This window comes from Amia ocellicauda, unplaced genomic scaffold, assembly GCF_036373705.1.
Source record: "Amia ocellicauda isolate fAmiCal2 unplaced genomic scaffold, fAmiCal2.hap1 HAP1_SCAFFOLD_56, whole genome shotgun sequence".
Classification (NCBI taxonomy): domain Eukaryota; kingdom Metazoa; phylum Chordata; class Actinopteri; order Amiiformes; family Amiidae; genus Amia; species Amia ocellicauda.
In genome coordinates, this window is record NW_027102986.1 from 143,723 (window position 1) to 160,664 (window position 16,942).

At 41.5% G+C, this 16,942-nt stretch overlaps 1 non-coding gene across 1 annotated transcript; it reads right to left on the reverse strand.

The window, feature by feature from the left end:
- Positions 1 to 14,139: 14,139 nt before the first annotated feature.
- On the reverse strand, positions 14,140 to 14,254 carry LOC136738570 (U5 spliceosomal RNA). Its single transcript, XR_010812650.1, has one exon. It is a non-coding gene; the product is annotated as a U5 spliceosomal RNA (small nuclear RNA).
- Positions 14,255 to 16,942: the final 2,688 nt, after the last annotated feature.

A 16,942-nucleotide genomic window follows, 5' to 3' on the forward strand; every position in this document is an offset into this window, starting at 1 on the left:
GTATTTCATGTCAGGATGTGAGCGCAGTTGTGAAGGATTCAGAAATCAGTTCTTGGAATCGTATCCTAAACTGAGTGAGGGGCTGGATTTGAACTCATGAAGATTTCAGGATCTTGGATGTTATTCCTTGCCCTGATGAGGGGTACTCATGAAATATTGAAGGGACCCAGAAATCCACATTGGCTCTGCCATGATCTATGTAAGGCCACTACAAAGAGATCTTAATATGGATAAGGTACGAGCTTATTGTTTTTTGTTTTCATGTGTTTCCTAGTGCCAGTACATGATTATTCACCAGTCTTCTGTGCTGGGTTTTGAGGGTTTCACATGAAGCTGTATTGTAACATTTTTTTTGCTGTGAATCATGTGACTGCTGCAGTGCATGTTTTAGGTTCCTGTACTGTCCTTATCAACTGGGCCCCTGATGACGTGCCTCTTTTGTGACGGAGAGAGAATCACAGTGATGGCTGTAGCAGCGGGTATACAGTACTACATGATCTATTTTTAAAGTCTTACTTGTAGCAAAATGTATAAATGTGTTTAGTTGGTTACAGGAAATATGCATTCTAATTTAGTCTTACCAAAATAAATGTAATGCTCTCATTAAATGATTTCAAAATGAAGAAAAGCTGATTGGCTGCGATTTGATTTAATATCGTTTAAACTGTGATTATATGGTGTAGAACCGTGTGGGAAATAAGTGGAGAAATCATGGAGATAAAGCAAATAGAACTTTAATCGAGCCGCTCGGAAGCCCCACGTCAGGAATAATTCCTTCAGTGAGAACTTAATGTTTACCAACATGAGTGCAGCTTTATAGGAAAATGACGTAACATCTTATGGCCGTTCATCCAATCAGAAGATACAGGTCCGGGTCCGTTTTATGATCTGTCCTCCCGTGAAGAGGTGATGGATCCAAAGCAGATGTCCGTCTTTGAAGATGCGATCCCACGGTCGTCATTTACCTAGTGTCAATCGCTCGTTAACAGAAACAATTCCTGCCTATCTGGAGAAACGATTAAGTCATAAACAAATTCTCAGCAGACATCTGTAGGCTATTTCGGCACTGTGTGATCTTTCATTACTGACAGGAGTTTCTAACAAACCAACCTTGTTGACCCTTTACTTGTGCTGCTAAATCTAATCTGCTCAGTCTGTATACAAACTACTTCTAATGCTAGTATTAATATAAAACATTATATAGTTATCACAAAACACTTTCTTCAACTTCCTATACAGAGTCTTCATTCTCTGCTGTTTGGCAATAGAGCAAAGCAGAAAGAAGCCAAAAAGTTATGTTTGTCAGTTACAAGCAAATCCCCTTAGGGGTTAGGAAGATTTGACGCTGCGTTTTCAGCTCCTTCATCCCAACCCTTCCCCGTGGGGTGTATATGTGTGTACGGCGAGTGTAAGGGTGTCCCTGCTGTCTGGGAGAGCGATAAGTGTGTGTCCCTAAATGTGAATGTACAGAATGTCCTGAAGGTGTCTCATGGAGCAGAGTGACCTTTGTAATAGTATCTTTCCAATGCATCCTTTGGTTTTCCTTGAGTCATGAGGTTTATTGCCTTTGATACTAAATCCATTTGTCCTCAGTCACATGGAGCCTCCAGAACCAAGGGGATAGAATAAGATTTGTGTCAATGGGTGTGTGAGTTTTGCTCCTCCCGAGTGAGGGACGGTGTCGTTTAGTAGAAATTTAGAGAAAGTCTGCCAACGAGGGTGTTTTAATTGCAGCTGTAACCATAGTAGATACATTATGAGGTTTACAAAGTTGTTGAGATGCTCTTTGAACAGTGTATTTAAGACATAAAAAAGAAACATACAGACATAGCAGAATAGTAACTACCGATATCAATCCATGTAACACAATCATACCCAGATTACCAAAGGTATCAGCAAGCCATCCCCAGAGGGTTTTTCCTCCGGAGGACTGGTGTATCTTTGTAGTTGCTTTGATTATTCTGATCCATCTTCGGTCTAAAGTACCATTCTCCTGTGATGCCTAAGGCATAATCATATGCATACCGTACATTAGAGGCAACTCTAAGTTGTGAATAATCAGAAAATCCTGGAATTGGAATGGGGATCATTGGAACCCCTTTCTTAGTGTCGTGTGGAATGAGGGAACAAACCCAACATTTTGTTTTATTAAGGGCATTTGCATAGGTGCGTGTCATTTGGATACATTTGTTATCTGTCCATGATTCAACTAAGGACATACTCATAATTTTTGATTACTTCTCCTGCTGTTGTTATAAACCCTCTACGTTCCCAGGTTGCCATATAGTCGTGTACTACTCCAAATGCATAGTGACTGTCAGTGAAAATGTTAACTTTAATGTCTTTCGCTATTTTTAATGACTCAGTCAGCGCCACGAGTTCTGCCACTTGGAACTATATGTTGATGGATCCAGGAAAATAAAAGATGGAATTCCCCACACTGGGTGGGCGGTGGTATTGGATGATAGCACCGTCGTAAAATCAGGATCCCTGCCAGGACACTGTTCAGCCCAAGTCAGGGTCTGTGAGGGGGTTTTCTAGGAAGCGACTGTGGTCCTCCTGGAGAACCAGCTCAGAGCATGTATGCTCTTCTCCCTCCCCTAACATCCCATCTGCTGGGTTTACTCGTGTGTCTTTTATTATTTGTATGGATTTATCTCTGGGGAGCAAAACAGCTTCCCATCTAGCTCGTCTACTATCGGAGACTGAACGCAATTTGCCGGTGTGTAATAATTCAACTAACGTGTGTCCTGTGTGCAGAATCAACTGTGTGTTCATTACAATCGAATCGCATGCCTGCACTGCCCAAGAGGCGCAGTCTACTGCTGCCATACAGCGATGCATGCCTGCTGCTACCGTAGGTTGCTTTGTGGAGTAATAGGCGACGGGACGTGTCGGAACTGCTGTATAATAGATCCCATCTTGGGAACAGTAGAGGTGAAATGGTTTAGTATGATCTGGTAACCCGAGGGCGGGGGCATTGCTGAGAGCCTGTTTTATTACACGATAGGCTATTTCCTGTTCATGTCCCCAGTCTATGGGGTCCAAGGGAGCCGGGCTCCCTTTGATTAACGCCTGTATCGGACCTGTGGCTTGTGTGAAATTAGGGATGAAAGTGCGGCAATCATTAAGGAGCCCCATAACTTTACGCACAGCCCTAACATTATGTGGTTTTGGCATATTTAGAATGGCTTCTTGCCTATTATGCGTCATAGATTTTTGTCCTTGTGAAATGTTGTGTCCGAGATATTGAACCTTAATTAAGCCTATTTGTGCTTTCTTAGGGCTTGCTTTAAATCCTGCCTTTTGTAAGACACCGAGGACTCATCAGGAGACGCAATCAAAAGATCATCCACGTACTGGATGATTAAACTATTCCAGGGTGTCAGATCCATTCCTTCTAAGGTCTTGGCCATTGCCTGGTGAAAGAGTGTCGGACTGTTGTGAAATCCCTGTGGCACTCAAGTCCATGTGTACTGTTTGTCACATACAGTAAACGCAAATTTATCTTGGGAATCAGAGTGGAGTGGCAGGCTCCAAAATCCATTGCTAATATCCAGGACGGTAAAAATAGAGTGTTCAGGTTTCAAATCATTTAATATAGTGTTGGGATTGGCTACAATCGGGTGTAACCGGGGTGTAACTTTATTCAATTGTGTGTAATCAATTGTGAGTCACCATGAGCCGTCTGGTTTTGCCACTGGCCAGATTGGAGAATTAGTGGTTGAATGCGTTTCGCGTATTATTCCTTCATTTTGCAATGTTTGAATAATTGTCTGAACTGCTGTAAAAGCTTCTGGTTTAATAGGATACTGTTTATGTGCTTTGTGTACTGGACCTGGGATTACTATAGGTTCAATTTGTGCCAGACCACAATCTAGTTTATGTGTTGCCCAAACATCAGGAAATTCCTGACATACGTGTCCAAGTGGTGTGTCTGGCCATATATGAGGTGTTGACGGTGTGAGTGAGATACTAGCACAATTTGTTGCGTATCTTTGTGTATTCTTTTTATTCCCGTGTGTATTGGTCCATATTATGCAATTATTATTAGCATCCACTAGTGCGCCGGCTTCTCTAAGGATATCTATACCTAATATTGTCCCCTTTTATACAGGTAACGAGCTGAGATTAGGAGCACTCCCTTTAAGAGAGTGCTCCTAATCTCAGCTCATTACCTGTATAAAAGACACCTGTCCACAGAAGCAATCAATCAATCAGATTCCAAACTCTCCACCATGGCCAAAGAGCTGTCCAAGGATGTCAGGGACAAGATTGTAGACCTACACAAGGCTGGAATGGGCTACAAGACCATCACCAAGCAGCTTGGTGAGAAGGTGACAACAGTTGGTGCGATTATTCGCAAATGGAAGAAACACAAAATAACTGTCAGTCTCCCTCGGTCTGGAGCTCCATGCAAGATCTCACCTCGTGGAGTTTCAGTGATCATGAGAACGGTGAGGAATCAGCCCAGAACTACACGGGAGGATCTTGTTAATGATCTCAAGGCAGCTGGGACCATAGTCACCAAGAAAACAATTAGTAACACTACGCAGTGAAGGACTGAAATCCTGCAGCGCCTGCAAGGTCCCCCTGCTCAAGAAAGCACATGTAGAGGCCTGTCTGAAGTTTGCCAATGAACATCTGAATGATTCAGAGGAGAACTGGGTGAAAGTGTTGTGGTCAGATGAGATCAAAATCGAGCTCTTTGGCATCAACTCAACTCGCCGTGTTTGGAGGAGGAGGAATGCTGCCTATGACCCCAAGAACACCATCCCCACCGTCAAACATGGAGGTGGAAACATTATGCTTTGGGGGTGTTTTTCTGCTAAGGGGACAGGACAACTGCACCACATCAAAGGAACGATTGACGGGGCCATGTAGCGTCAAATCTTGGGTGAGAACCTCCTTCCCTCAGCCAGGGCATTGAAAATGGGTCATGGATGGGTATTCCAGCATGACAATGACCCAAAACACACAACCAAGGCAACAAAGGAGTGGCTCAAGAAGAAGCACATTAAGGTCCTGGAGTGGCCTAGCCAGTCTCCGGACCTTAATCCCATAGAAAATCTGTGGAGGGAGCTGAAGGTTCGAGTTGCCAAACGTCAGCCTCGAAACCTTAATGACTTGGAGAGGATGTGCAAAGAGGAGTGGGACAAAATCCCTCCTGAGATGTGTGCAAACCTGGTGGCCAACTACAAGAAACGTCTGACCTCTGTGATTGCCAACAAGGGTTTTGCCACCAAGTACTAAGTCGAAGGGGTCAAATACTTATTTCCCTCATTAACATGCAAATCAATGTATAACTTTTTTGAAATTTTGCGTTTTTCTTGATTTTTTTGTTGTTATTCTGTCTCTCACTGTTAAAATACACCTACCATTACAATTATAGACTGATCATTTCTTTGTGAGTGGGCAAACATACTAAATCAGCAGGGGATCAAATACTTTTTTCCCTCACTGTATATATATATATGTGATTTGATGTGTATTCTTATTTGATTTCCTCCCTCCTCAGGAATCACTGATAAAACATTGTTATTTGAAGGAGAACCTGACCACTTAATTCCCTCCATATCGGAAGTCCTGCAATGATCCATGTGCTGCTTGGAGGTGCACCAGAAACGGCCAGTCTTGATATTTATGATTGTCCAGATATTGATGTCCGTGAAACAATCAAATTAGTAAGTATTTCAATGGTTGAAACTTGTGTTTGCTCTGTATTCTAAGTTTCTGTGCCTTAGGGAACCTTTGTGACATACTAAAAGGACATACTGGTAAGATGTTGGGCACTTTTCAAACAACAAAAATGGCATTTGGTTAGTTATAAGGGACATTTATACCAGTCTGTGCAAATATCTATGCATATTCCAATGTTTGCTGCAGGACTTACAGATTGAGTGAGGGGGTCAATATGTTTGATTCAGAACTAACCACTGCTTCTTCAATTTTGTTTTAAACATAATTTAAAAGAAAAGTGGGCTATACATTGGTCTTGATAAAAGGAGCAGTGGTCCCTGAAGCAATTATTTTAGTTTTTTGGTCACAATTCCTAAAACCCATTTTCTGTAAAATATGTTATCAACTTGCATTAATATATTATCCAAAGTACAATCATACTAATCATGAAGATGTTCGTATTATTATATTCTAAGGGTTCTAGTCTATTGTGTATTGTGTTTATTATTAGGCCCTTCTCTTATGTTTTACAGTTGTTATTATTATTCCATACAATACAGGGATTAAATTAAGTATTTTAACCACAAACTTGAAGACAAAGTCTTTGAGGAAAGCAGGGCCCTGTTCGTTCCAAGGGTCAAGTTTCTTAAGACTCAAATAGCTATTTAAATGACTTTCGTATTCAGTCGACTTAGTCAATTGTCCAGCTGGATGGCTGGGCACAGGCGGGCAGCGCAGTCTGTAAAGTTCTTTATTTAATAAAGTCCTTTAAAAGAATTCTTCCTATGGCTCAATCTCCTTCTCCCAGTTTAACCCTTCTGTTGCTGGCAAAGACTTAGTTGGTTTCTGGTTCCGGTTCTGGCAACAGAGATACAAGTTCAGCTGTGGCAGCGAGTTACTGGTTTAGGTGAGAGAGAGATAGAGATGCCGTGCGTTATCCTTTATAGGCCTGTCAGATCAATAGGTGATTGGTTCTTTAGTTTGTGAGATTGGATTTCGGTTTCAGCCCCCAGTGTCCTATTGGAGGGGGGCTTGATTTATGACTGATGTCAATCCATGCCATCTTTTGGAAATGCCGGTTGGCACGGGTTCGTAGCTCTGTGTCGGGATTTCGGCTCTCGTCCATTTCAAAGAGTTTTTATTTCCTACAGGCCCCCTTCCCCAGACATCTCACAGCAGGGATTCCAAGCTATTTGGCCCATTCTCGGTGCCATCCTCCCAAGACTGTCACTTTGATGTAAACCAGTTCACATGCTGATGAGTTAAGGAAATCTGATAAATTTGGGGGGGAGAGGTCTTCTTTAGATCAGTGCTTCAGCTCAGAGCTAAAATGCTCTTATCAGAATACACCCAACATAACGCTACACTGGTTAATTCTGTTCTGGGAAAACCACAATCCTGCAGGTTTAATAAGTCTCTCTACACATCAGTCCCTGAGTACCTTCAACCAATGGTCATTTTGACCAATTAAGCCCAAGAATTGAGTCAATTAAGTTGTCAAGGACTACCCAGTGAAGACGTGAACTCACGACTAGGTCACACTGTGAGCTCACCAGAGCAGACATTACACTGAGCTCACTGTGAGCTCACTTAGCGCTTTTCCAGCGACATGGTGCCGGTGCTGGAGCCGGAGCTGCTGCTCGGCCTGGGATCCAGCTGATCTTTTTTGAACCGGCCCGCTTTTACACCGGTTTTGACGTCACTGGATGTGGGCGTTCCCAAGCATGGAGTAGAAGTGGAGAAACACAGCAATAGTAATCAGCACCGAGGCGACTGCGTCTTTAAACCCCATTTAACATCACAATCAAACTCATTCCGCGTCTATGGCAAATCGTAACCCTAATGTTACAAATGTTCCCTAAATATGTGTTTTGCAGAATACACAAGCAAACGTTATGGAATATCAGCATTTTACCGACACACATGATAGAACTTATTGTTCTTTAACATTGATGAGAATAATTAACATGAATAAACTTACTGCTGAAGATGTAACCCTTACCCAGTGGTAACCCTAACTATGTTACAAATGTTCCCTAAACACTTATTTTGCAGGATCAATAAAAAATTGTTAGGATTTTTTAAACTTTTACTGACACACATAGTTAATAGCAATGTGTTATAACTTTACCGAAAATAATAATCTGTATATCTTTAATTGTTTAGACGTTATTAAGATATAATGCATCTTTCACATAGGGAACATTTGTAACATGTTAGGAAAAACAAACAAATGATTTGAAAATATTCATAATTACAGCATACAATTTGTCAGGCTTCATAAGAATGGTATTTATAACATACTCTGTAAAAATCAAGCAAATAGCATTTGTGGTTCACGAGAAAATATGTATATATAATCAAAGCTATCAGACTATAGCAGCCGGTGTATGAAGACACATACGATTATACAGCATTATTTGGCAGCTTCGCAAGACCTAATTTGAAACGTTGTTGGTAAGTTAGATAATTAGTGGGGACCCTCTATTTGCAGTTCTTCCCCTCCATAATTGCTAAAATAAAGTTTTACTGACATTTTATTGACCCTACCACTGCATAGGGCACATCTGTAACATGAACGCTACTGAATGGCACATACATTGAAAACTACGGAGAACTGAGACAAATCCACTTTACACTTCATAAATAATCTTAAAACGTTTCCAACCAAGGCAACACCCACTTGAAATACGTTCATTCTCATTTTTGGTAAACAAAAAGAGAGATTGTTACATATGTTCCCTATGATGCATCTACAGAGAGAGAGAGACAGACAGACACTAACTCTCTCTCTCTCTCTCTCTCTCTCTCTCTCTCTCTCAGCTGGGAGTGTGTGGGAGGGGTCTGCAGTGAGCGGGAGTGCTGCTGAGAGCTCTGTCCTTTGGCTGCGTTTTTTTGTTGCTTTACTTTTTTCAGTTTGTTTATTTTGTCTTCTGTTTTCAGTGCTTTTCTTATTGTGGGGGAACAGGGGAGGGGAGGGGGGAGTACCGGTAGTTCTTCCCGGGTCGGGGGGTCGGACCCCCTGAATGCGTCTTTTGAAAAACTGACCCGACGCCATGGAGTCAAGATCGCTCCGGTGCAGTTCTGCCCCCTAGAGCAGTGTGTGTTAGCGGTTGGGGAGGTAGCAGGGTGTGAAAATATCAAGTCTGCTGCCATTGTTATCTTCTTAAAAACCACTGATCTGCTCAATCAGCTAGTGGCTAATGGCACAGTGTTAGACGACACTTTCACCCCGGTGTTGCCGCTCGCTGCTCCTGCCCGGAAGGTAACGCTGTCTAACGTCCCTCCGTTCATCCGCACCGGCTCGGGCAGCTGATGTCCGGCATTAAGAGGGTCCCGCTGGGCTGCAAAGCCCCGCAACTGAAACACGTCGTGTCCTTCCGAAGGCAGCTGTATATGATCCTCAATAACATCAATGAGGATCTTAATGTCATTTTTAAATTTAAGATCGACAATACCGACTACGTCGTGTTCGCTACTTCGGAGTCCATGAAGTGTTTCAGGTGTGGGAGCGAGGGGCATGTCGTGAGGAACTGTCCCGAGCAGGACAGGGAGCGGGAGGAGGAGCGGGGCGACGCGGGGAGGAATAGAGACACAGATGCAGCGGGCAGACAGAGATCGAGCCCCGGCGGAGGAGACAGTCGCCGGTCGGACCGATGGTACCACTGATGCCGTGACGGGGGAAGAGCTGCCCGGAGGCGATGACGCACAGCTGGGGGACGGGGTCGAGGCAGCGGGGGATAGTGACGACCGAGACGCCGGGGGGAGATGGTGTTGAGGCGGTGCACGGGGCGCTGGTTAGTGACGAGGAACAACCTCAGCAGCCAGCAGACGGGCGGACAGACACACAGGGTGTAGCCGAGGAGGAGGCAGGGCCAGGCTCGGCGGTACAAGCCGAGGCGCCGGGTGGAAAAAACGCACTAAGAAGGTGCTGGGAGGGAGCACGGACGGTGTTGGTAAATAGTGGCAGTAAAAGAAGTGGTGGCACAGTAGTGAAGCTGGGGTAGCGAGCGGCTTGGTGGGGAAAGGTCCGGCTACACGCTGGAGCATCGCGGCTCGGAGTGACAGTGAGGGCGGCTTCACGGATTCCTCTCTCGCCTCCTCGTCCTCGGTGAGTCAGAGCTGCAGTGAAGGATATCAGGAGGTTTTTAGAGAAAACGAAGGGAAAGAGGTCTGTTGTAGTGGAGCAGTTTTTCCCAGATCGTGCACGCCTGCTGGCCTCTATTAAGTTTTTACAGAAACCCTGACCTATCAATTTGTACAACACTCACTGAAAACCATGGTTGGGGTCAATTCCTGTTTTTCAATTCCAATTCCTCCTACAAATCAATTCAAAATTGCAATTACTTTTTGCATTCACAGAATATTCTTTATTGGAATTGAATTGAAAAGGGAATTAAAAATTGAATTGGAATTGACCCCAACCCTGTTGAAAACAAAACAAGAAATACAGATCTGGTTCTTCAAATCTTCACTCTGGTTTCATTCTGTGTCGTAGTTCATTTATCTTGCTGTTAATTGCACCACCAATTACACTCTTTGGGGTACTGGGCAATTTTTTCAAGGTAGCCCCTAAAAAACATGTATCACATAGATTTAATGACTTGCACATAGATATATAAAAATCTTTTAATAAACATACCACATATCTTTGAGAAGGGTTCATTAGTTACATATTGCCACAGTAAATCAACATTTTTGTGTGTGGGTGTATTTAAACGTTTTGGTGTATGCTCTTAAACTTGTCTTACACTAGTTCATAGTAAAATCTGTACTTGGCGAAGCAGCTATGCAAAGGCAGTCTTTTCTCCATTAATACCTTGCTTAAGCATTACATTGATGTGGCACAACTGGACTGAAATGTGAAGTATTTGCTCAAAAGTCAAATTTAAATGAGACATGAAAGTTTATATTGTCAAGGATCCCATGGCACTATTCAATATTATTATGTATTAATATGTCTGAAGCATTAATCCAAGGTGATTTACAAGGTGTTGTTGAAAGAGTGACGTGGCTGAATTCTAAGTCAGGCTTCCCTCAATCAGGTCTAACAAATTTGTTATGACTCCACCTTTACTGCTGTGTAGTAATCTGCTGGTACAAAATGGCTGCACCCCAGAGGGTGGTGGGTGAAGTGAGTCTGTAGAGCACTTTGGGATCTTTCCAGCTGCTACATGTAAGGTATTATTATTTATTAATAAATTAACTCTAGTCTCTGAAACTAAAACAAAGGCCAAAGGAACATTTCAAATGCTAACCCTTTGTGTTCTATACAGTTAAAAAGGAGAGTTAGAAATTTTGTACAACAGCATTTACATACCATATATGGCTTCCACCTTTAAGCGATCCAGAGGTGTCTTTTTCTCCGAAGTTGGATCTCTCTTGCTGCCACCACCACGAAGATTGCTCTTTAATAATGTTGGAAAGTCAAAGACAGCAACCGTCAGGGTTCTTGCATATGACGTATTCGTGCTGCACCTCTCTGCAAGGATCCAGGACAGTTTGTCAATGTAAACTCCAGTGCCTGGGAACTTTTCCACCTAAAAGACAATGGTAAATAAAAAACAAGTTTATCCCCAAACTATTCTTATATTATGTTAAGTGGAATACATTATCAGTAAGGCTGTGATTTTGTTACAGAAATGTGTTATTAAAGACCACAGTATGTCTCAATTCTAAGTTTATTAATTTACAGACATAATAAAGTCAGTGAATCTGTGACACCCATAATTCAATTACATTCTTATTATCAACTATAACTATGAATATAACTGATAATGTAGCATCATTAGATTGTTTACAACCAATATTTGTTTTCAATATATATATTTTTACCTTGTCTTTGTAATATTGTAGACCAAGAGTGTTATACCTGTTTTGGTGATTCTTTGTCAGATTCAGAACAATTTGCTGTGGGGCTGTCAGAACCACTTGATGGTGACACACTTTTGTCTTCATTGCTGATAAATGTGGCTTTTGTTACAATTTTTTTCAGATTGTCCAAAAGGTCTGGAATCTCTGGAGAAAAAAACCTTAGTATTAAATGATAATCATTTCTAGTAATATATTTAATACAAAGTGAAAACAAAACCATCAATGCCTGCAATTATACTTGAGAGACTTGCTCTATGTTATTGGCAAACTGACCTTTTTGTGGGTCATTAACATTAGCTACAAAAAAAATAAAAAAGATAAAATACAAGAATTACCAGGTCTAATGTAATGCATATAGTCATTAATGTAGGATTATGAAGTTATGTTGAAAAACTTTATTTAATAATCAGTATTATTAAACTATTAGACAGTGCACATTAAGAGTCTGTATTGTGGTTCTAGATTACTTCAGTATGATCAACTATAATACATTACTCTGGAATCTAAATTACTGAAGAATAACATTTATCAAGGTAAGGAATTATTTGCTATAAATAAAAAAACTTACCATCAACCATACGGTTTCGAAGACATTGGTTTTCATTTTTAAGTCTTGTGTTTTCCTTTTCGAGCTGCTTAACTTTTTGCTGTAGCTCAACTTCACTGGACTCTTTAAATGTCTGTAGAATATGACGGGATCTAATTCTTGAAGCTCCATCGGTTTTCTTTCTTATTTTGTGCTGTATTCAGAGAGGAAGAGAGTTTAAAATGAAAAAATATATATATATATGAATATGATTAAAAAAAAACAATCCTGCAATACATTTATTTAATATTTGCAGTAATTATCTCACCGGTAACTGTGGTTCATCAAGGTCACTATCATCTGAAATTTGAAGTTTTTTGTTTGGTTTAGGTACTCTCTTCATTTTAGGAGAGGGCATTTTTGTTAGGTCATTAAGTTTTCTTCTTAGTTCGCCTTCTTTTCCTAAAATAAAAATAAAATAAATAAAACCCTGCATTATGTCCACAGATATTTGGGGATTATATTTATTTGTCATAAAAATACTGTGCTTTGACCATACAAATTAAGATGAACAGCCAACACTGAATCAAAACTGAAGTTAAATTATATCTGGTTTAATTTATTTTGTGATTTGGGGGATTTTATTGTAAAGCACAACACACAATAAATCGTTCTTACAAATGCCAGTCAAGTATGACGAGTTTTTAGCGCCCTCACCACCACCTACCATGTTATAAGAGTATGTTAGAAGTACAACACATTAATAACTTAAACATTCATTTCAAATATACTGTGATTGTATATATCAAATAGCATGTAAAGACTTTAATGGTTTTTTTTTAAATAAACATTGTTACCAGTCATAATGATCTGCGCTTCATGGACAGGCCATCCACCTTTTGGAGGTTTGTTCGTGTCTCTCCACTCTGCTCTGAAGTTTCGAGTCGTCTCTTCGTCATCATCAGCAATGCTGAATAAATCAAAATTGCGAAAGCAAGCAGTGGGAATCACGCTGTAAGAGTCTTTGTCGACCCCGCTTTCCCACTTCACCAACGCGTGCATCACCGCCATACTACCTTCACCTTCTCGTCCGTTTTTTCTGCGCCTTTTTCCCCCGACAAGTCACGGCACAAAAAACAGTCCCGCTCTGCATTCTGGTACTTGCCGTTCTTAATAACACCAACAGGGTGTAATCGCATAGACCACTCGAGTATAAAGTACTACATATCCCATCAGTTACAGTTTTTTTTCATCTTCTGAAACTGCAATTTAGCACTTTCAACTGTTTCTTAGTGATTCCTAGAATTACTAACCGGTATTGTAGTCAATGTGTTTATAACCTTTTTTGTTTAACGATTTGTGTGTTATCCTATGGGATCCCATGGTCTTTGATTTGGTCACGGAAGTGATTTGTCTTTGATTTGTTGATCTAGAGTTGAATTTTAATTAGTTTTTCCCTTTTGTATAATTAGTGTAGTGCTACATTTAGTCTTTGTTTTTAAATAAATTTGACAATTTATATCTTTGGAATTGGTGTCTGCGTCCAATTATTACAGAAATTGAGTTCTACAAGACTCCAGGATTCGTGATAAGGTGATACTATGAATTCACTTCTTTAATTGAAATGTATAAGTGTACCTTACGCTACATATATGTATGTATGTATGTATGTATGTCCAATTGCTTTGACAATACAAATGAATTGAATTGAGAGGGAGAGAGAGAGAGAGAGAGAGAGAGACAGACAGACAGACTGACAAACAGAAAAACAGACAGACACAGACACACACACACACAGAGCCAGCCAGCCAGCCAGCTCAGCGATGACATCACGAGCCTCTCTCAGCTGACTGCTATGACATCACAGAGCACGTACATTCCGTTGCTTGCCGTCTGTCAACCACTCAGTCACTGCCAGCCAGACTGGCTGGCTGGCTGGATGGGGGGGCTGCTTGCTGCTGCTGCGTACCTTAGCAAGCTTATTTGCTTGACCGGCCTTCCTACTCCTCTGCCCACATGCCCACCTATGCCCGATCTGCTGTTCACCTGGATCACAGCTCCGCCCCAACAAGGCAGAGCCCCCCAAGAATGGTACAAACTCACCCACGATCCCCTCCACGGAAAGCTTTAGCAAAAGGCAAAAGCGTTATACGTAATGAAGAGGAACCCGAGTCCAAGACGCATCCGACCAGCCATACATATTTGTGTGTATTAAAGATCACATTTTCTTACATTTAGTTTTTCTGTACTTTATTACATCTTATTGTGATTTATAAAAGTATTGTTTCTTTTCCATATGTATGTATGTATGTGTGTGTGTGTGTGTGTGTGTGTGTGTGTGCCTGTCTCTGTGTGAAAGTGTGTGTGTGTGTGTGTGTGTGTGTGTGTGTGTGTGTATATGTCTCCCTGTGAAAGTGTGTGTGTGGGTGTGACAGTGTGTGTGAGTGTCTGTCTGTCTGTCTGTCATGTAACTCGCACATCTGTGAGGGCACCATTTTTGCAGAAGAGATGTACACATTTTGGAGCAACATATGCTGCCATCCAGACATCATCTTTTCCAGTGACGTCCCTGCATTTTCAAACAGATCACATTTTATTACACTTTGTTTATCTGTACTTTATTACATCTTATTGTGATTTATACTTGTAATGTTTCTTTTCCATATATATGTATGTACAGTGGGGGAAAAAAGTAATTGATCCCCTGCTGATTTTGTACGTTTGCCCACTGACAAAGAAATTATCAGTCTATAATTTTAATGGTAGGTGTATTTTAGCAGTGAGAGACAGAATAACAACAAGAAAATCCAGAAAAATGCATTTCAAAAAAGTTATAAATTGATTTGCATGTTAATGAGGGAAATAAGTATTTGACCCATTTTCAATGCCCTGGCTTAGGGTTCTCACCCATGATTTGACAGTACATGGCCCCGTCCATCGTCCCTTTGATGCGGTGCAGTTGTCCTGTCCCCTTAGCAGAAAAACAGCCCCAAAGCATAATGTTTCCACCTCCATGTTTGATGGTGGGAATGGTGTTCTTGGGGTCATTCCTCCTCCTCCAAACACGGCGAGTTGAGTTGATGGCAAAGAGCTTGATTTTGGTCTCATCTGAGACCACTTTCACCCAGTTCTCCTCTGAATCATTCAGATGTTCATTGGCAAACTTCAGACGGGTCTGTACATGTGCTTTCTTGAGCAGGGGGACCTTGCGGGCGCTGCAGGATTTCAGTCCTTCACGGCATAGTGTGTTACCAATTGTTTTCTTGGTGACTATGGTCCCAGCTACCTTGAGATCATTAACAAGATCCTCCCATGTAGTTCTGGGCTGATTCCTCACCGTTCTCATGATCATTGAAACTCCACGAGGTGAGATCTTGCATGGAGCCCCAGACTGAGGGAGACTGACAGTTATTTTGTGTTTCTTCCATTTGCGAATAATCGCACCAACTGTTGTCACCTTCTCACCAAGCTGCTTGGTGATGGTCTTGTAGCCCATTCCAGCCTTGTGTAGGTCTACAATCTTGTCCCTGACATCCTTGGACAGCTCTTTGGCCATGGTGGAGAGTTTGGAATCTGATTGATTGATTGCTTCTGTGGACAAGTGTCTTTTATACAGGTAACGAGCTGAGATTAGGAGCACTCCCTTTAAGAGAGTGCTCCTAATCTCAGCTCGTTACCTGTATGAAAGACACCTGGGAGCCAGAAATCTTGCTGATTGATAGGGGATCAAATACTTATTTCCCTCATTAACATGCAAATCAATTTATAACTTTTTTGAAATGCGTTTTTCTGGATTTTCTTGTTGTTATTCTGTCTCTCACTGCTAAAATACACCTACCATTAAAATTATAGACTGATCATTTCTTTGTCAGTGGGCAAACGTACAAAATCAGCAGGGGATCAAATACTTTTTTCCCTCACTGTATGTATGTATGTATGTATGTATGTAAGTGTGTGTGTGTCTGTCTCTGTGTGAAAGTGTGTGTGTGTGTCTGTCTGTGAAAGTGATTGTGTGTGAAAGTGTGTGTGTCTGTCTGTCTGTCTGTGAAAGTGTGTGTGTGTGTGTGTGTGCGTGTGTCTGTCTGTGAAAGTGTGTGTTTGTGTGTGTATGGGTGTGACAGTGTGTATGAGTGTCTGTCATGTAACTCGCACATCTGTGAGGGCACCATTTTTGCAGAAAGAGATGTACACATTTTGGAGCAACATATGCTGCCATCCAGACATCGTCTTTTCCAGGGACGTACCTGCATTTTTCAGCAGGATAACGCCAAACCACATTCTGCCCAGATTTCAAGCGCATGGTTGCATAGGCAGAGAGTGCGGGTGCTAGCATGGCCTGCCTGCAGTCCTGACCTGTCTCCGAATTGAGAATGTGTGGCGCACTATGAAGTGCAAATTAAGACAACGAAGGCCCTGTGCAGTTGCGCAGCTGAGGAAATGCATAATGGATGAATGGGGGAAAATCCCGCTTGCTAAACTTAACCAAGTGGTGTCTTCAGTGCCCAAGTGCTTAATAAGTGTTATTAAAAGAAAAGGTGATGTTACATAGTGGTAAACAGTCGACTGTCCCAACTTTCTTGGTTTCTTTTCACTGCTAATGAGATGCTGTAGAGTGAGTTAGTTATATTGCTTTCAGGAGCTCTAATCGTATTGATGAGTTCATGCAGCATTTGTAATTGAATTTCAAAAAGAAATCTTTGCTGTCTGGCCTGTGTGTATGAGATGTACTCTGTCAATCTTTGGCTAACAACTGAAACATTGGTAGAACAGAAATGGCAACATAAAAAAGAAAAGTACATTTTAAAAGAGCACATTAAATAGGATGAATATACAGTTTTTTACAATCACTTTGTCACTAATTTC